Genomic DNA, 16,047 nt, shown 5'->3' on the forward strand with positions numbered 1-16,047 from the left:
TTTGAACTGAGATCAGTGTTGCTTTTCTCAGTACAAGCTTTACTTTGAAAGATAATCACGGTCTTTTGAAATTTATTAATTTCACGAATGCTTTAGTAAGAAACGAACATGCGTTTCTTTGTCAAGACAAGCAGTTGTTTGCTACGTGTGAAAGCACTGTTAGAACTGAGATCAGGTTTAATTTTCTCAGTACAAGCTTTACTTTGAAAGATAATCGCGTTCTTTTGAAAGTTTATTATTCACGAAAGCTTTAGTAAGAAACGAACATGCGTTTCTTTGTCAAGACAAGCAGTTGTTTGCTACGTGTGAAAGCACTGTTAGAACTGAGATCAGTGTTGCTTTTCTCAGTACAAGCTTTACTTTGAAAGATAATCGCGTTCTTTTGAAAGTTTATTAATTTCACGAAAGCTTTAGTAAGAAACGCACATGCGTTTCTTTGTCAAGACAAGCAGTTGTTTGCTACGTGTGAAAGCACTGTTAGAACTGAGATCAAGTTTAATTTCCTCAGTACAAGCTTTACTTTGAAAGATAATCGCGTTCTTTTGAAAGTTTATTAATTTCACGAAAGCTTTAGTAAGGAACGCGCATGCATTTCTTTGTAAAGACAAGCAGTTGTTTGCTACGTGTGAAAGCACTGTTAGAACTGAGATCAGTGTTGCTTTTCTCAGTACAAGCTTTACTTTGAAAGATAATCGCGTTCTTTTGAAACTTTATTAATTTCACGAAAGCTTTAGTAAGAAACGAACATGCGTTTTTTGTCGAGACAAGCAGTTGTTTGCTACGTGTGAAAGCACTGATAGAACTGAGATCAGGTTTAATTTTCTCAGTACAAGCTTTACTTTGAAAGATAATCGCGTTCTTTTGAAAGTTTATTAATTTCACGAAAGTTTTAGTAAGAAACGCACATGCGTTTTTTTGTCAAGACAAGCAGTTGTTTGCTACGTGTGAAAGCACTGTTAGAACTGAGATCAGTGTTGCTTTTCTCAGTACAAGCTTTACTTTGAAAGATAATCGCGTTCTTTTGAAAGTTTATTAATTTCACGAAAGCTTTAGTAAGAAACGCACATGCGTTTCTTTGTCAAGACAAGCAGTTGTTTGCTACGTGTGAAACCACTGTTAGAACTGAGATCAGGTTTAATTTCCTCAGTACAAGCTTTACTTTGAAAGATAATCGCGTTCTTTTGAAAGTTTATTAATTTCACGAAAGCTTTAGGTAGAAACGCACATGCGTTTCTTTGTCAAGACAAGCAGTTGTTTGCTACGTGTGAAAGCACTGTTAGAACTGAGATCAGGTTTAATTTCCTCAGTACAAGCTTTACTTTGAAAGATAATCGCGTTCTTTTGAAAGTTTATTAATTTCACGAAAGCTTTAATAAGAAACGCTCATGCTTTTCTTTGTAAAGACAAGCAGTTGTTTGCTACGTGTGAAAGCACTGTTAGAACTGAGATCAGTGTTGCTTTTCTCAGTACAAGCTTTACTTTGAAAGATAATCTCGTTCTTTTGAAAGTTTATTAATTTCACGAAAGCTTTAGTAAGAAACGCACATGCGTTTCTTTGAAAGACAAGCAGTTGTTTCCTACGTGTGAAAGCACTGTTAGAACTGAGATCAGGTTTAATTTTCTCAGTACAAGCTTTACTTTGAAAGATAATCGCGTTCTTTTGAAAGTTTATTTAATTCACGAAAGCTTTAATAAGAAACGCTCATGCATTTCTTTGTAAAGACAAGCAGTTGTTTGCTACGTGTGAAAGCACTGTTAGAACTGAGGTCAGTGTTGCTTTTCTCAGTACAAGCTTTACTTTGAAAGATAATCGCGTTCTTTTGAAAGGTTATTAATTTCACGAAAGCTTTAGTAAGAAACGCACATGCGTTTCTTTGAAAGACAAGCAGTTGTTTGCTACGTGTGAAAGCACTGTTAGAACTGAGATCAGGTTTAATTTCCTCAGTACAAGCTTTACTTTGAAAGATAATCGCGTTCTTTTGAAAGTTTATTAATTTCACGAAAGCTTTAGTAAGAAACGCACATGCGTTTCTTTGTAAAGACAAGCAGTTGTTTGCTACGTGTGAAAGCACTGTTTGAACTGAGATCAGTGTTGCTTTTCTCAGTACAAGCTTTACTTTGAAAGATAATCACGTTCTTTTGAAATTTATTAATTTCACGAAAGCTTTAGTAAGAAACGAACATGCATTTCTTTGTCAAGACAAGCAGTTGTTTGCAACTTGTGAAAGCACTATTACAACTGAGATCAGGTTTAATTTTCTCAGTACAAGCTTTACTTTGAAAGATAATCGCGTTCTTTTGAAAGTTTATTAATTTCACGAAAGCTTTAGTAAGAAACGCACATGCGTTTCTTTGTCAAGACAAGCAGTTGTTTGCTACTTGTGAAAGCACTGTTAGAACTGAGATCAGGTTTAATTTCCTCAGTACAAGCTTTACTTTGAAAGATAATCGCGTTCTTTTGAAAGTTTATTAATTTCACGAAAGCTTTAGTAAGGAACGCTCATGCATTTCTTTGTAAAGACAAGCAGTTGTTTGCTACGTGTGAAAGCACTGTTTGAACTGAGATCAGTGTTGCTTTTCTCAGTACAAGCTTTACTTTGAAAAATAATCACGTTCTTTTGAAATTTATTAATTTCACGAAAGCTTTAGTAAGAAACGAACATGCGTTTCTTTGTCAAGACAAGCAGTTGTTTGCAACGTGTGAAAGCACTATTACAACTGAGATCAGGTTTAATTTTCTCAGTACAAGCTTTACTTTGAAAGATAATCGCGTTCTTTTGAATGTTTATTAATTTCACGAAAGCTTTAGTAAGAAACGCACATGCGTTTCTTTGTCAAGACAAGCAGTTGTTTGCTACGTGTGAAAGCACTGTTAGAACTGAGATCAGTTTTAATTTCCTCAGTACAAGCTTTACTTTGAAAGATAATCGCGTTCTTTTGAAAGTTTATTAAATTCACGAAAGCTTTAGTAAGAAACGCTCATGCGTTTCTTTGTAAAGACAAGCAGTTGTTTGCTACGTGTGAAAGCACTGTTAGAACTGAGATCAGTGTTGCTTTTCTCAGTACAAGCTTTACTTTGAAAGATAATCGCGTTCTTTTGAAAGTTTATTAATTTCACGAAAGCTTTAGTAAGAAACGCATGTGCGTTTCTTTGTAAAGACAAGCAGTTGTTTGCTACGTGTGAAAGCACTGTTAGAACTGAGATCAGTGTTGCTTTTCTCAGTACAAGCTTTACTTTGAAAGATAATCGCGTTCTTTTGAAAGTTTATTAATTTCACGAAAGCTTTAGTAAGAAACGCTCGTGCGTTTCTTTCTAAAGACAAGCAGTTGTTTGCTACGTGTGAAAGCACTGTTAGAACTGAGATCAGTGTTGCTTTTCTCAGTACAAGCTTTACTTTGAAAGATAATCGCGTTCTTTTGAAAGTTTATTAATTTTACGAATGCTTTAATAAGAAACGCTCATGCGTTTCTTTGTAAAGACAAGCAGTTGTTTGCTACGTGTGAAAGCACTGTTAGAACTGAGATCAGGTTTAATTTTCTCAGTACAAGCTTTACTTTGAAAGATAATCGCGTTCTTTTGAAAGTTTATTAATTTCACGAAAGCTTTAGTAAGAAACGCACATGCGTTTCTTTGTCAAGACAAGCCGTTGTTTGCTACTTGTGAAAGCACTGTTAGAACTGAGATCAGGTTTAATTTCCTCAGTACAAGCTTTACTTTGAAAGATAATCGCGTTCTTTTGAAAGTTTATTAATTTCACGAAAGCTTTAGTAAGAAACGCACATGCGTTTCTTTGTCAAGACAAGCAGTTGTTTGCTACGTGTGAAAGTACTGTTAGAACTGAGATCAGGTTTAATTTCCTCAGTACAAGCTTTACTTTGAAAGATAATCGCGTTCTTTTGATAGTTTATTAATTTCACGAAAGCTTTAGTAAGGAACGCTCATGTATTTCTTTGTAAAGACAAGCAGTTGTTTGCTACGTGTGAAAGCATTGTTAGAACTGAGATCAGTGTTGATTTTCTCAGTACAAGCTTTACTTTGAAAGATAATCGCGTTCTTTTGAAAGTTTATTAATTTCACGAAAGCTTTAGTAAGAAACGCACATGCGTTTCTTTGTAAAGACAAGCCGTTGTTTGCTACGTGTGAAAGCACTGTTAGAACTGAGATCAGTGTTGCTTTTCTCAGTACAAGGTTTACTTTGAAAGATAATCGCGTTCTTTTGAAAATTTATTAATTTCACGAAAGCTTTAGTAAGAAACGCTTATGTGTTTCTTTGTAAAGACAAGCAGTTGTTTGCTACGTGTGAAAGCACTGTTAGAACTGAGATCATGTTTAATTTTCTCAGTACAAGCTTTACTTTGAAAGATAATCGCGTTCTTTTGAAGTTTATTAATTTCACGAAAGCTTTAGTAAGAAACGCACATGCGTTTCTTTGTCAAGACAAGCAGTTGTTTGCTACGTGTGAAAGCACTGTTAGAACTGAGATCAGGTTTAATTTCCTCAGTACAAGCTTTACTTTGAAAGATAATCTCGTTCTTTGAAAGTTTATTAATTTCATGAAAGCTTTAATAAGAAACGTTCATGCATTTCTTTGTAAAGACAAGGAGTTGTTTGCTACGTGTGAAAGCACTGTTAAAACTGAGATCAGTGTTGCTTTTCTGAGTACAAGCTTTACTTTGAAAGATAATCGCGTTCTTTTGAAAGTTTATTAATTTCACGAAAGCTTTAGTAAGGAATGCTCATGCATTTCTTTGAAAAGACAAGCTGTTGTTTGCTACATGTGAAAGCACTGTTTGAACTGAGATCAGTGTTGCTTTTCTCAGTACAAGCTTTACTTTGAAAGATAATCACGTTCTTTTGAAATTTATTAATTTCACGAAAGCTTTAGTAAGAAACGAACATGCGTTTCTTTGTCAAGACAAGCAGTTGTTTGCAACGTGTGAAAGAACTGTTAGAACTGAGATCAGGTTTAATTTTCTCAGTACAAGCTTTACTTTGAAAGATAATCGCGTTCTTTTGAAAATTTATTAATTTCACGAAAGGTTTAGTAAGAAACGCATATGCGTTTCTTTGTCAAGACAAGCAGTTGTTTGCTACGTGTGAAAGCACTGTTAGAACTGAGATCAGGTTTAATTTCCTCAGTACAAGCTTTACTTTGAAAGATAATCGCGTTCTTTTGAAAGTTTATTAATTTCACGAAAGTTTTAGTAAGAAACGCACATGCGTTTCTTTGTCAAGACAAGCAGTTGTTTGCTACGTGTGAAAGCACTGTTAGAACTGAGATCAGGTTTAATTTCGTCAGTACAAGCTTTACTTTGAAAGATAATCGCGTTCTTTTGAAAGTTTATTAATTTCACGAAAGCTTTAGTAAGGAACGCTCATGCATTTCTTTGTAAAGACAAGCAGTTGTTTGCTACGTGTGAAAGCACTGTTAGAACTGAGATCAGTGTTGCTTTTCTCAGTACAACCTTTACTTTGAAAGATAATCGCGTTCTTTTGAAAGTTTATTAATTTCACGAAAGCTTTAGTAAGAAACGCACATGCGTTTCTTTGTAAAGACAAGCAGTTGTTTGCTACGTGTGAAAGCACTGTTAGAACTGAGATCAGTGTTGCTTTTCTCAGTACAAGCTTTACTTTGAAAGATAATCGCGTTCTTTTGAAAGTTTATTAATTTCACGAAAGCTTTAGTAAGAAACGCACATGCGTTTCTTTGTAAAGACAAGCAGTTGTTTGATACGTGTGAAAGCACTGTTATTACTGAGATCATGTTTAATTTTCTCAGTACAAGTTTACTTTGAAAGATAATCGCGTTCTTTTGAAAGTTTATTAATTTCACGAAAGCTTTAGTAAGGAACGCTCATGCATTTCTTTGTAAAGACAAGCAGTTGTTTGCTACGTGTGAAAGCACTGTTAGAACTGAGATCAGTGTTGCTTTCCTCAGTACAAGCTTTACTTTGAAAGATAATCGCGTTCTTTTGAAACTTTATTAATTTCACGAAAGCTTTAGTAAGAAACGCACATGCGTTTCTTTGTCAAGACAATCAGTTGTTTGCTACGTGTGAAAGCACTGTTAGAACTGAGATCAAGTTTAATTTCCTCAGTACAAGCTTTACTTTGAAAGATAATCGCGTTCTTTTGAAAGTTTATTAATTTCACGAAAGCTTTAGTAAGGAACGCGCATGCATTTCTTTGTAAAGACAAGCAGTTGTTTGCTACATGTGAAAGCACTGTTAGAACTGAGATCAGTGTTGCTTTTCTCAGTACAAGCTTTACTTTGAAAGATAATCGCGTTCTTTTGAAACTTTATTAATTTCATGAAAGCTTTAGTAAGAAACGAACATGCGTTTTTTTGTCGAGACAAGCAGTTGTTTGCTACGTGTGAAAGCACTGTTAGAACTGAGATCAGGTTTAATTTTCTCAGTACAAGCTTTACTTTGAAAGATAATCGCGTTCTTTTGAAAGTTTATTAATTTCACGAAAGTTTTAGTAAGAAACGCACATGCGTTTTTTTTCTCAAGACAAGCAGTTGTTTGCTACGTGTGAAGGCACTGTTAGAACTGAGATCAGTGTTGCTTTTCTCAGTACAAGCTTTACTTTGAAAGATAATCGCGTTCTTTTGAAAGTTTATTAATTTCACGAAAGCTTTAGTAAGAAACGCACATGCGTTTCTTTGTCAAGACAAGCAGTTGTTTGCTACGTGTGAAACCACTGTTAGAACTGAGATCAGGTTTAATTTCCTCAGTACAAGCTTTACTTTGAAAGATAATCGCGTTCTTTTGAAAGTTTATTAATTTCACGAAAGCTTTAGGTAGAAACGCACATGCGTTTCTTTGTCAAGACAAACAGTTGTTTGCTACGTGTGAAAGCACTGTTAGAACTGAGATCAGGTTTAATTTCCTCAGTACAAGCTTTACTTTGAAAGATAATCGCGTTCTTTTGAAAGTTTATTAATTTCACGAAAGCTTTAATAAGAAACGCTCATGCTTTTCTTTGTAAAGACAAGCAGTTGTTTGGTACGTGTGAAAGCACTGTTAGAACTGAGATCAGTGTTGCTTTTCTCAGTACAAGCTTTACTTTGAAAGCTAATCGCGTTCTTTTGAAAGTTTATTAATTTCACGAAAGCTTTAGTAAGAAACGCACATGCGTTTCTTTGAAAGACAAGCAGTTGTTTGCTACGTGTGAAAGCACTGTTAGAACTGAGATCAGGTTTAATTTCCTCAGTACAAGCTTTACTTTGAAAGATAATCGCGTTCTTTTGAAAGTTTATTAATTTCACGAAAGCTTTAGTAAGAAACGCTTATGCGTTTCTTTGTAAAGACAAGCAGTTGTTTGCTACGTGTGAAAGCACTGTTAGAACTGAGATCATGTTTAATTTTCTCAGTACAAGCTTTACTTTGAAAGATAATTGTCTTCTTTTGAAAGTTTATTAATTTCACGAAAGCTTTAGTAAGAAACGCTCGTGCGTTTCTTTGTCAAGACAAGCAGTTGTTTGCTATGTGTGAAAGCACTGTTAGAACTGAGATCAGGTTTAATTTCCTCAGTACAAGCTTTACTTTGAAAGATAATCGCGTTCTTTTGAAAGTTTATTAATTTCACGAAAGCTTTAGTAAGAAACGCACATGCGTTTCTTTGTAAAGACAAGCAGTTGTTTGCTAAGTGTGAAATAACTGTTTGAACTGAGATCAGTGTTGCTTTTCTCAGTACAAGCTTTACTTTGAAAGATAATCACGTTCTTTTGAAATTTATTAATTTCACGAAAGCTTTAGTAAGAAACGAACATGCGTTTCTTTGTCAAGACAAGCAGTTGTTTGCTACGTGTGAAAGCACTGTTAGAACTGAGATCAGTGTTGCTTTTCTCAGTACCAGCTTTACTTTGAAAGATAATCGCGTTCTTTTGAAAGTTTATTAATTTCACGAAAGCTTTAGTAAGAAACGCTCATGCGTTTCTTTGTAAAGACAAGCAGTTGTTTGCTACGTGTGAAAGCACTGTTAGAACTGAGATCAGTGTTGCTTTTCTCAGTACAAGCTTTACTTTGAAAGATAATCGCGTTCTTTTGAAAGTTTATTAATTTCACGAAAGCTTTAGTAAGAAACGCATGTGCGTTTCTTTGTAAAGACAAGCAGTTGTTTGCTACGTGTGAAAGCACTGTTAGAACTGAGATCAGTGTTGCTTTTCTCAGTACAAGCTTTACTTTGAAAGATAATCGCGTTCTTTTGAAAGTTTATTAATTTCACGAAAGCTTTAGTAAGAAACGCTCGTGCGTTTCTTTGTAAAGACAAGCAGTTGTTTGCTACGTGTGAAAGCACTGTTAGAACTGAGATCAGTGTTGCTTTTCTCAGTACAAGCTTTACTTTGAAAGATAATCACGTTCTTTTGAAATTTATTAATTTCACGAAAGCTTTAGTAAGAAACGAACATGCGTTTCTTTGTCAAGACAAGCAGTTGTTTGCAACGTGTGAAAGCACTATTACAACTGAGATCAGGTTTAATTTTCTCAGTACAAGCTTTACTTTGAAAGATAATCGCGTTCTTTTGAAAGTTTATTAATTTCACGAAAGCTTTAGTAAGAAACGCACATGCGTTTCTTTGTCAAGACAAGCAGTTGTTTGCTACGTGGGAAAGCACTGTTAGAACTGAGATCAGGTTTAATTTCCTCAGTACAAGCTTTACTTTGAAAGATAATCGCGTTCTTTTGAAAGTTTATTAATTTCACGAAAGCTTTAGTAAGAAACGCTCATGCGTTTCTTTGTAAAGACAAGCAGTTGTTTGCTACGTGTGAAAGCACGGTTAGAACTGAGATCATGTTTAATTTTCTCAGTACAAGCTTTACTTTGAAAGATAATCGCGTTCTTTTGAAAGTTTATTAATTTCACGAAAGCTTTAGTAAGAAACGCACATGCGTTTCTTTGTCAAGACAAGCAGTTGTTTGCTATGTGTGAAAGCACTGTTAGAACTGAGATCAGGTTTAATTTCCTCAGTACAAGCTTTACTTTGAAAGATAATCTCGTTCTTTTGAAAGTTTATTAATTTCACGAAAGCTTTAATAAGAAACGCTCATGCATTTCTTTGTAAAGACAAGGAGTTGTTTGCTACGTGTGAAAGCACTGTTAGAACTGAGATCAGTGTTGCTTTTCTCAGTACAAGCTTTACTTTGAAAGATAATCGCGTTCTTTTGAACGTTTATTAATTTTACAAAGCTTTAGTACCAAACGCACATGAGTTTCTTTGTAAAGACAAGCAGTTGTTTGATGCATATGAAAGCATTGTTAGAACTGAGATCAGTGTTGCTTTTCTCAGTACAAGCTTTACTTTGAAAGATAATCGCGTTCTTTTGAAAGTTTATTAATTTCATGAAAGCTTTAGTAAGAAAAGAACATGTGTTTGTTTGTATAGCCAAGCAGTTGTTTGCTACATGTGAAAGCATTATTAGAACTGAGATCAGTGTTCCTTTTCTCAGTACAAGCTTCACTTTGAAATTTCATCGCGTTCTTTTGATAGTTTATGAATTTCACATAAGCTTTAGTAAGAAACGCACATGTGTTTCTTTGTAAAGGCAAGCAGTTGTATGCTATGTGTGATAGAATTGTTAGAACTGAGATCAGTGTTCCTTTTCTCAGTACAAGCTTTACTTTGAAAGATAATCATGTTCTTTTGAAAGATAATCAATTTCACGAAAGCATTAGTACCAAACGCACATGTGTTTCTTGGTAAAGACAAGCAGTTGTTTGCTACGTGTGAAAGCATTGTTAGAACTGAGATCAGTGTTGCTTTTCTCAGTACAAGCTTTACTTTGAAAGATAATCCGGTTCTTTCGAAAGTTTATTAATTTCACGAAAGCTTTAGTAACAAACACACTTGCGTTTCTTTGTAAAGACAAGCAGTTGTTTGTTACATGTGAAAGCATTGTTAGAACTGAGATCAGTGTTGCTTTTCTCAGTACAAGCTTTACTTTGAAAGATAATCGCGTTCTTTTGAAAGTTTATTAATTTCACGAAAGCTTTAGTAAGAAACGCACATGCGTTTCTTTGTAAAGACAAGCAGTTGTTTGCTACATATGAAAGCACTGTTAGAACTGAGATCAGTGTTTCTTTTCTCGGTACAAGCTTTACTTTGAAAGATAATCGCGTTCTTTTGAAAGTTTATTAATTTCATGAATGCTTTAGAAAGAAACGCACATGCGTTTCTTTGTAAAGAAAAGCAGTTGTTTGCTACGTGTGAAAGCACTGTTAGAACTGAGATCAGGCTTAATTTTCAGTACAAGCTTTTCTTTGAAAGATAATCACGTTCTTTTGAAAGTTTATTAATTTCACGAAATCTTTAGTAAGAAAAGCACATGTGTTTCTTTGTCATGACAAGCAGTTGTTTGCTACGTGTGAAAGCACTGTTAGAACAGAGATCAGTGTTGCTTTTCTCAGTACAAGCTTTACTTTGAAAGATAATCCGGTTCTTTTGAAAGTTTATTAATTTCACGAAAGCTTTAGTAACAAACACACTTGCGTTTTTTGTAAAGACAAGCAGTTGTTTGCTACTTGTGAAAGCACTGTTAGAACTGAGATCAGTGTTGCTTTTCTCAGTACAAGCTTTACTTTGAAAGATAATCGCGTTCTTTTGAAAGTTTATTAATGTCACGAATGCTTTAGTAGGAAACGCACATGCGTTTCTTTTTAAAGACAAGCAGTTTTTGTTACGTGTGAAAGCACTGTTAGAACTGAGATCAGTGTTGCTTTTCTCAGTACAAGCTTTACTTTGAAAGATAATCACGTTCTTTTGAAAGTTTATTAATTTCACGAAAGCTTTAGTAAGAAATGAACATGCGTTTCTTTGAAAGACAAGCAGTTGTTTGCTACGTGTGAAAGCACTGTTAGAACTGAGATCAGTGTTGCTTTTCTCAGTACAAGCTTTACTTTGAAAGATAATCGCGTTCTTTTGAAAGTTTATTAATTTCACGAAAGCTTTAGTAAGAAACGCACATGTGTTTCTTTGTCAAGACAAGCAGTTGTTTGCTACGTGTGAAAGCACTGTTAGAACTGAGATCAGTGTTGCGTTTCTCAGTACAAGCTTTACTTTGAAAGATAATCGCGTTCTTTTGAAACTTTATTAATTTCACGAAAGCTTTAGTAAGAAACGCACATGCGTTTCTTTGTCAAGACAAGCAGTTGTTTGCTACGTGTGAAAGCACTGTTAGAACTGAGATCAGTGTTGCTTTTCTCAGTACAAGCTTTACTTTGAAAGATAATCTCGTTCTTTTGAAAGTTTATTAATTTCACGAAAGCTTTAGTAACAAACGCACTTGCGTTTCTTTGTAAAGACAAGCAGTTGTTTGTTACGTGTGAAAGCACTGTTAGAACTGAGATCAGTGTTGCTTTTCTCAGTACAAGCTTTACTTTGAAAGATAATCGCATTCTTTTGAAAGTTTATTAATTTCATGAAAGCTTTAGTAAGAAACGCACATGCGTTTCTTTGTAAAGACAAGCAGTTGTTTGCTACGTGTGAAAGCACTGTTAGAACTGAGGTCAGTGTTTCTTTTCTCAGTACAAGCTTTACTTTGAAAGATAATCGCGTTCTTTTGAAAGTTTATTAATTTCACGAATGCTTTAGAAAGAAACGCACATGCGTTTCTTTGTAAAGAAAAGCAGTTGTTTGCTACGTGTGAAAGCACTGTTAGAACTGAGATCAGGCTTAATTTTCAGTACAAGCTTTACTTTGAAAGATAATCGCGTTCTTTTGAAAGTTTATTAATTTCACGAAAGCTTTAGTAAGAAACGCACATGTGTTTCTTTGTCATGACAAGCAGTTGTTTGCTACGTGTGAAAGCACTGTTAGAACAGAGATCAGTGTTGCTTTTCTCAGTACAAGCTTTACTTTGAAAGATAATCCGGTTCTTTTGAAAGTTTATTAATTTCACGAAAGCTTTAGTAAGAAACACACTTGCGTTTCTTTGTAAAGACAAGCAGTTGTTTGCTACTTGTGAAAGCACTGTTAGAACTGAGATCAGTGTTGCTTTTCTCAGTACAAGCTTTACTTTGAAAGATAATCGCGTTATTTTGAAAGTTTATTAATTTCACGAATGCTTTAGTGGGAAACGCACATGCGTTTCTTTTTAAAGACAAGCAGTTTTTGGTACGTGTGAAAGCACTGTTAGAACTGAGATCAGTGTTGCTTTTCTCAGTACAAGCTTTACTTTGAAAGATAATCACGTTCTTTTGAAAGTTTATTAATTTCACGAAAGTTTTAGTAAGAAACGAACATGCGTTTCTTTGTAAAGACAAGCAGTTGTTTGCTACGTGTGAAAGCACTGTTAGAACTGAGATCAGTGTTTCTTTTCTCAGTACAAGCTTTACTTTGAGAGATAATCGCGTTCTTTTGAAAGTTTATTAATTTCACGAAAGCTTTAGTAAGAAACGCACATGTCTTTCTTTGTCAAGACAAGCAGTTGTTTGCTACGTGTGAAAGCACTGTTAGAAGTGAGATCAGTGTTGCTTTTCTCAGTACAAGCTTTACTTTGAAAGATAATCCGGTTCTTTGAAAGTTTATTAATTTCACGAAAGCTTTAGTAAGAAACACACTTGCGTTTTCTTGTAAAGACAAGCAGTTGTTTGGTACGTATGAAAGCACTGTTAGAACTGAGATCAGTGTTGCTTTTCTCAGTACAAGCTTTACTTTGAAAGATAATCGCGTTCTTTTGAAAGTTTATTAATTTCACGAAAGCTTTAGTAAGAAACGCACATGCGTTTCTTTGTAAAGACAAGCAGTTGTTTGGTACGTATGAAAGCACTGTTAGAACTGAGATAAGTGTTGCTTTTCTTAGTACAAGCTCTACTTTGAAAGATAATCTCGTTCTTTTGAAAGTTTATTAATGTCACGAAAGCTTTAGTAAGAAACGCTAATGCGTTTCTTTGTAAAGACAAGCAGTTGTTTGCTACGTGTGAAAGCACTGTTAGAACTGAGATCAGTGTTGCTTTTCTCAGTACAAGCTTTACTTTGAAAGATATTCGTGTTCCTTTGAAAGTTTATTAATTTCACAAAGCTTTATTACCAAACGCACATGAGTTTCTTTGTAAAGACTAGCAGTTGTTTGCTACGTGTGAAAGCATGGTTAGAATTGAGATCAGTGTTCCTTTTCTCAGTACAACCTTTACTTTGAAAGATAATCATATTCTTTTGAAAGTTATTAATTTCCCTATAGCTTTAGTACCAAACGCACATGTGTTTCTTTGTAAAGACAAGGAGTTGTTTGCTACGTGTGAAAGCATTGTCAGAACTGAGATCAGTGTTCCTTTTCTCAGTAAAAGCTTTACTTTGAAAGATGTTCGCGTTCTTTTGAAAGTTTATTAATTTCACAAAGCTTTACTACCGAACGCACATGAGTTTCTTTGTAAAGACAAGCAGTTGTTTGCTACATGTGAAAGCATTGTTAGAACTGATATCAGTGTTACTTTTCTCAGTAGAACCTTTACTTTGAAAGATAATCGCCTTCTTTTGAAAGTTTATTAATTTCACGAAAGCTTTAGTACCAAACGCACATGAGTTTCTTTGTAAAAACAAGCAGTTGTTTGCTGCATTTGAAAGCATTTTTAGAACTGAGATCAGTCTTCCGTTTCTCAGTACAAGCTTTACGTTGAAAGATAATCGTGTTCTTTTGAAAGGTACTGATTTCACGAAAGCTTTAGTACCAAACGCACATGTGTTTCTTTGTAAAGACAAGCAGTTTTTTGCTACGTGTGAAAGCAATGTTAGAACTGAGATCAGTGTTCCGTTTCTCAGTACAAGTTTACTTTGAAAGATAATCATGTTCTTTTGAAAGTTTATTAATTTCACAAAGCTTTATTACCAAACGCATATGAGTTTCTTTGTAAAGACAAGCAGTTGTTTGGTATGTGTGAAAGCATTGTTAGAACTGAGATCAGTGTTCCTTTTTTCAGTACAAGCTTTACTTTGAAAGATAATCGCGTTCTTTTGAAAGTTTATTAATTTTACAAAGCTTTAGTACCAAACGCACGTGAGTTTCTTTGTAAAGACAAGCAGTTGTTTGATGCATATGAAAGCATTGTTAGAACTGAGATCAGTGTTGCTTTTCTCAGTACAAGCTTTACTTTGAAAGATAATCACGTTCTTTTGAAAGTTTATTAATTTCATGAAAGCTTTAGTAAGAAAAGAACATGTGTTTGTTTGTATAGCCAAGCAGTTGTTTGCTACATGTGAAAGCATTATTAGAACTGAGATCAGTGTTCCTTTTCTCAGTACAAGCTTCACTTTGAAATTTCATCGCGTTCTTTTGATAGTTTATGAATTTCACATAAGCTTTAGTAAGAAACGCACATGTGTTTCTTTGTAAAGGCAAGCAGTTGTATGCTATGTGTGATAGAATTGTTAGAACTGAGATCAGTGTTCCTTTTCTCAGTACAAGCTTTACTTTGAAAGATAATCATGTTCTTTGAAAGATAATCAATTTCACGAAAGCATTAGTACCAAACGCACATGTGTTTCTTGGTAAAGACAAGCAGTTGTTTGCTACGTGTGAAAGCATTGTTAGAACTGAGATCAGTGTTCCTTTTCTCAGTACAAGCTTTACTTTGAAAGATAATCTTGTTCTTTTGACTATTATCAATTTCACGAAAGCATTAGTACCAAACGCACATGTGTTTTTTGTTAAAGACAAGCAGTTGTTTGCTACGTGTGAAAGCATTGTTAGAACTGAGATCAGTGTTACTTTTATCAGTACAACCTTTACTTTGAAAGATAATCGCGTTTTTTTGAAAGTTTATTAATTTCACAAAGCTTTATACCAAACGAACATGAGTTTCTTTGTAAAGACAAGCAGTTGTTTGCTATGTGTGAAAGCATTGTTAGAATGAGATCAGTCTTCCGTTTCTCAGTACAAGCTTAACGTTGAAAGATAAAGGTGTTCTTTTGAAAGTTACTGATTTCACGAAAGCTTTAGTACCAAACGCACATGTGTTTCTTTGTAAAGAGAAGCAGTTTTTTGCTACATGTGAAAGCAATGTTAGAAGTGAGATCAGTGTTCCGTTTCTCAGTACAAGCTTTACTTTGAAAGATATTCGTGTTCTTTTGAAAGTTTATTAATTTCACAAAGCTTTATTACCAAACGCACATGAGTTTCTTTGTAAAGACTAGCAGTTGTTTGCTACGTGTGAAAGCATGGTTAGAATTGAGATCAGTGTTCCTTTTCTCAGTACAACCTTTACTTTGAAAGATAATCATATTCTTTTGAAAGTTATTAATTTCACTATAGCTTTAGTACCAAACGCACATGTGTTTCTTTGTAAAGACAAGGAGTTGTTTGCTACGTGTGAAAGCATTGTCAGAACTGAGATCAGTGTTCCTTTTCTCAGTACAAGCTTTACTTTGAAAGATATTCGCGTTCTTTTGAAAGTTTATTAATTTCACAAAGCTTTATTACCAAACGCACATGAGTTTCTTTGGAAAGACAAGCAGTTGTTTGCTACATGTGAAAGCATTGTTAGAACTGAGATAAGTGTTACTTTTCTCAGTACAACCTTTACTTTGAAAGATAATCGCGTTCTTTTGAAAGTTTATTAATTTTACAAAGCTTTAGTACCAAACGCACATGAGTTTCTTTGTAAGGACAAGCAGTTGTTTGCTGCATATGAAAGCATTGTTAGAACTGAGATCAGTCTTCCTTTTCTCAGTACAAGCTTTACGTTGAAAGATAATCGTGTTCTTTTGAAAGGTACTGATTTCACGAAAGCTTTAGTACCAAACGCACATGTGTTTCTTTGTAAAGACAAGCAGTTTTTTGCTAGGTGTGAAAGCAATGTTAGAACTGAGATCAGTGTTCCGTTTCTCAGTACAAGTTTACTTTGAAAGATAATCATGTTCTTTTGAAAGTTTATTAATTTCACGAGCTTTATTACCAAACGCACATGAGTTTCTTTGTGAAGACTAGCAGTTGTTTGCTACGTGTGAAAGCATGGTTATAATTGAGATCAGTGTTCCTTTTCTCAGTACAACCTTTACTTTGAAAGGTAATCGTATTCTTTTGAAAGTTATTAATTTCACTATAGCT

The sequence above is a fragment of the Chionomys nivalis genome, chromosome 17, assembly GCF_950005125.1.
Source record: "Chionomys nivalis chromosome 17, mChiNiv1.1, whole genome shotgun sequence".
Classification (NCBI taxonomy): Eukaryota; Metazoa; Chordata; class Mammalia; order Rodentia; family Cricetidae; genus Chionomys; species Chionomys nivalis.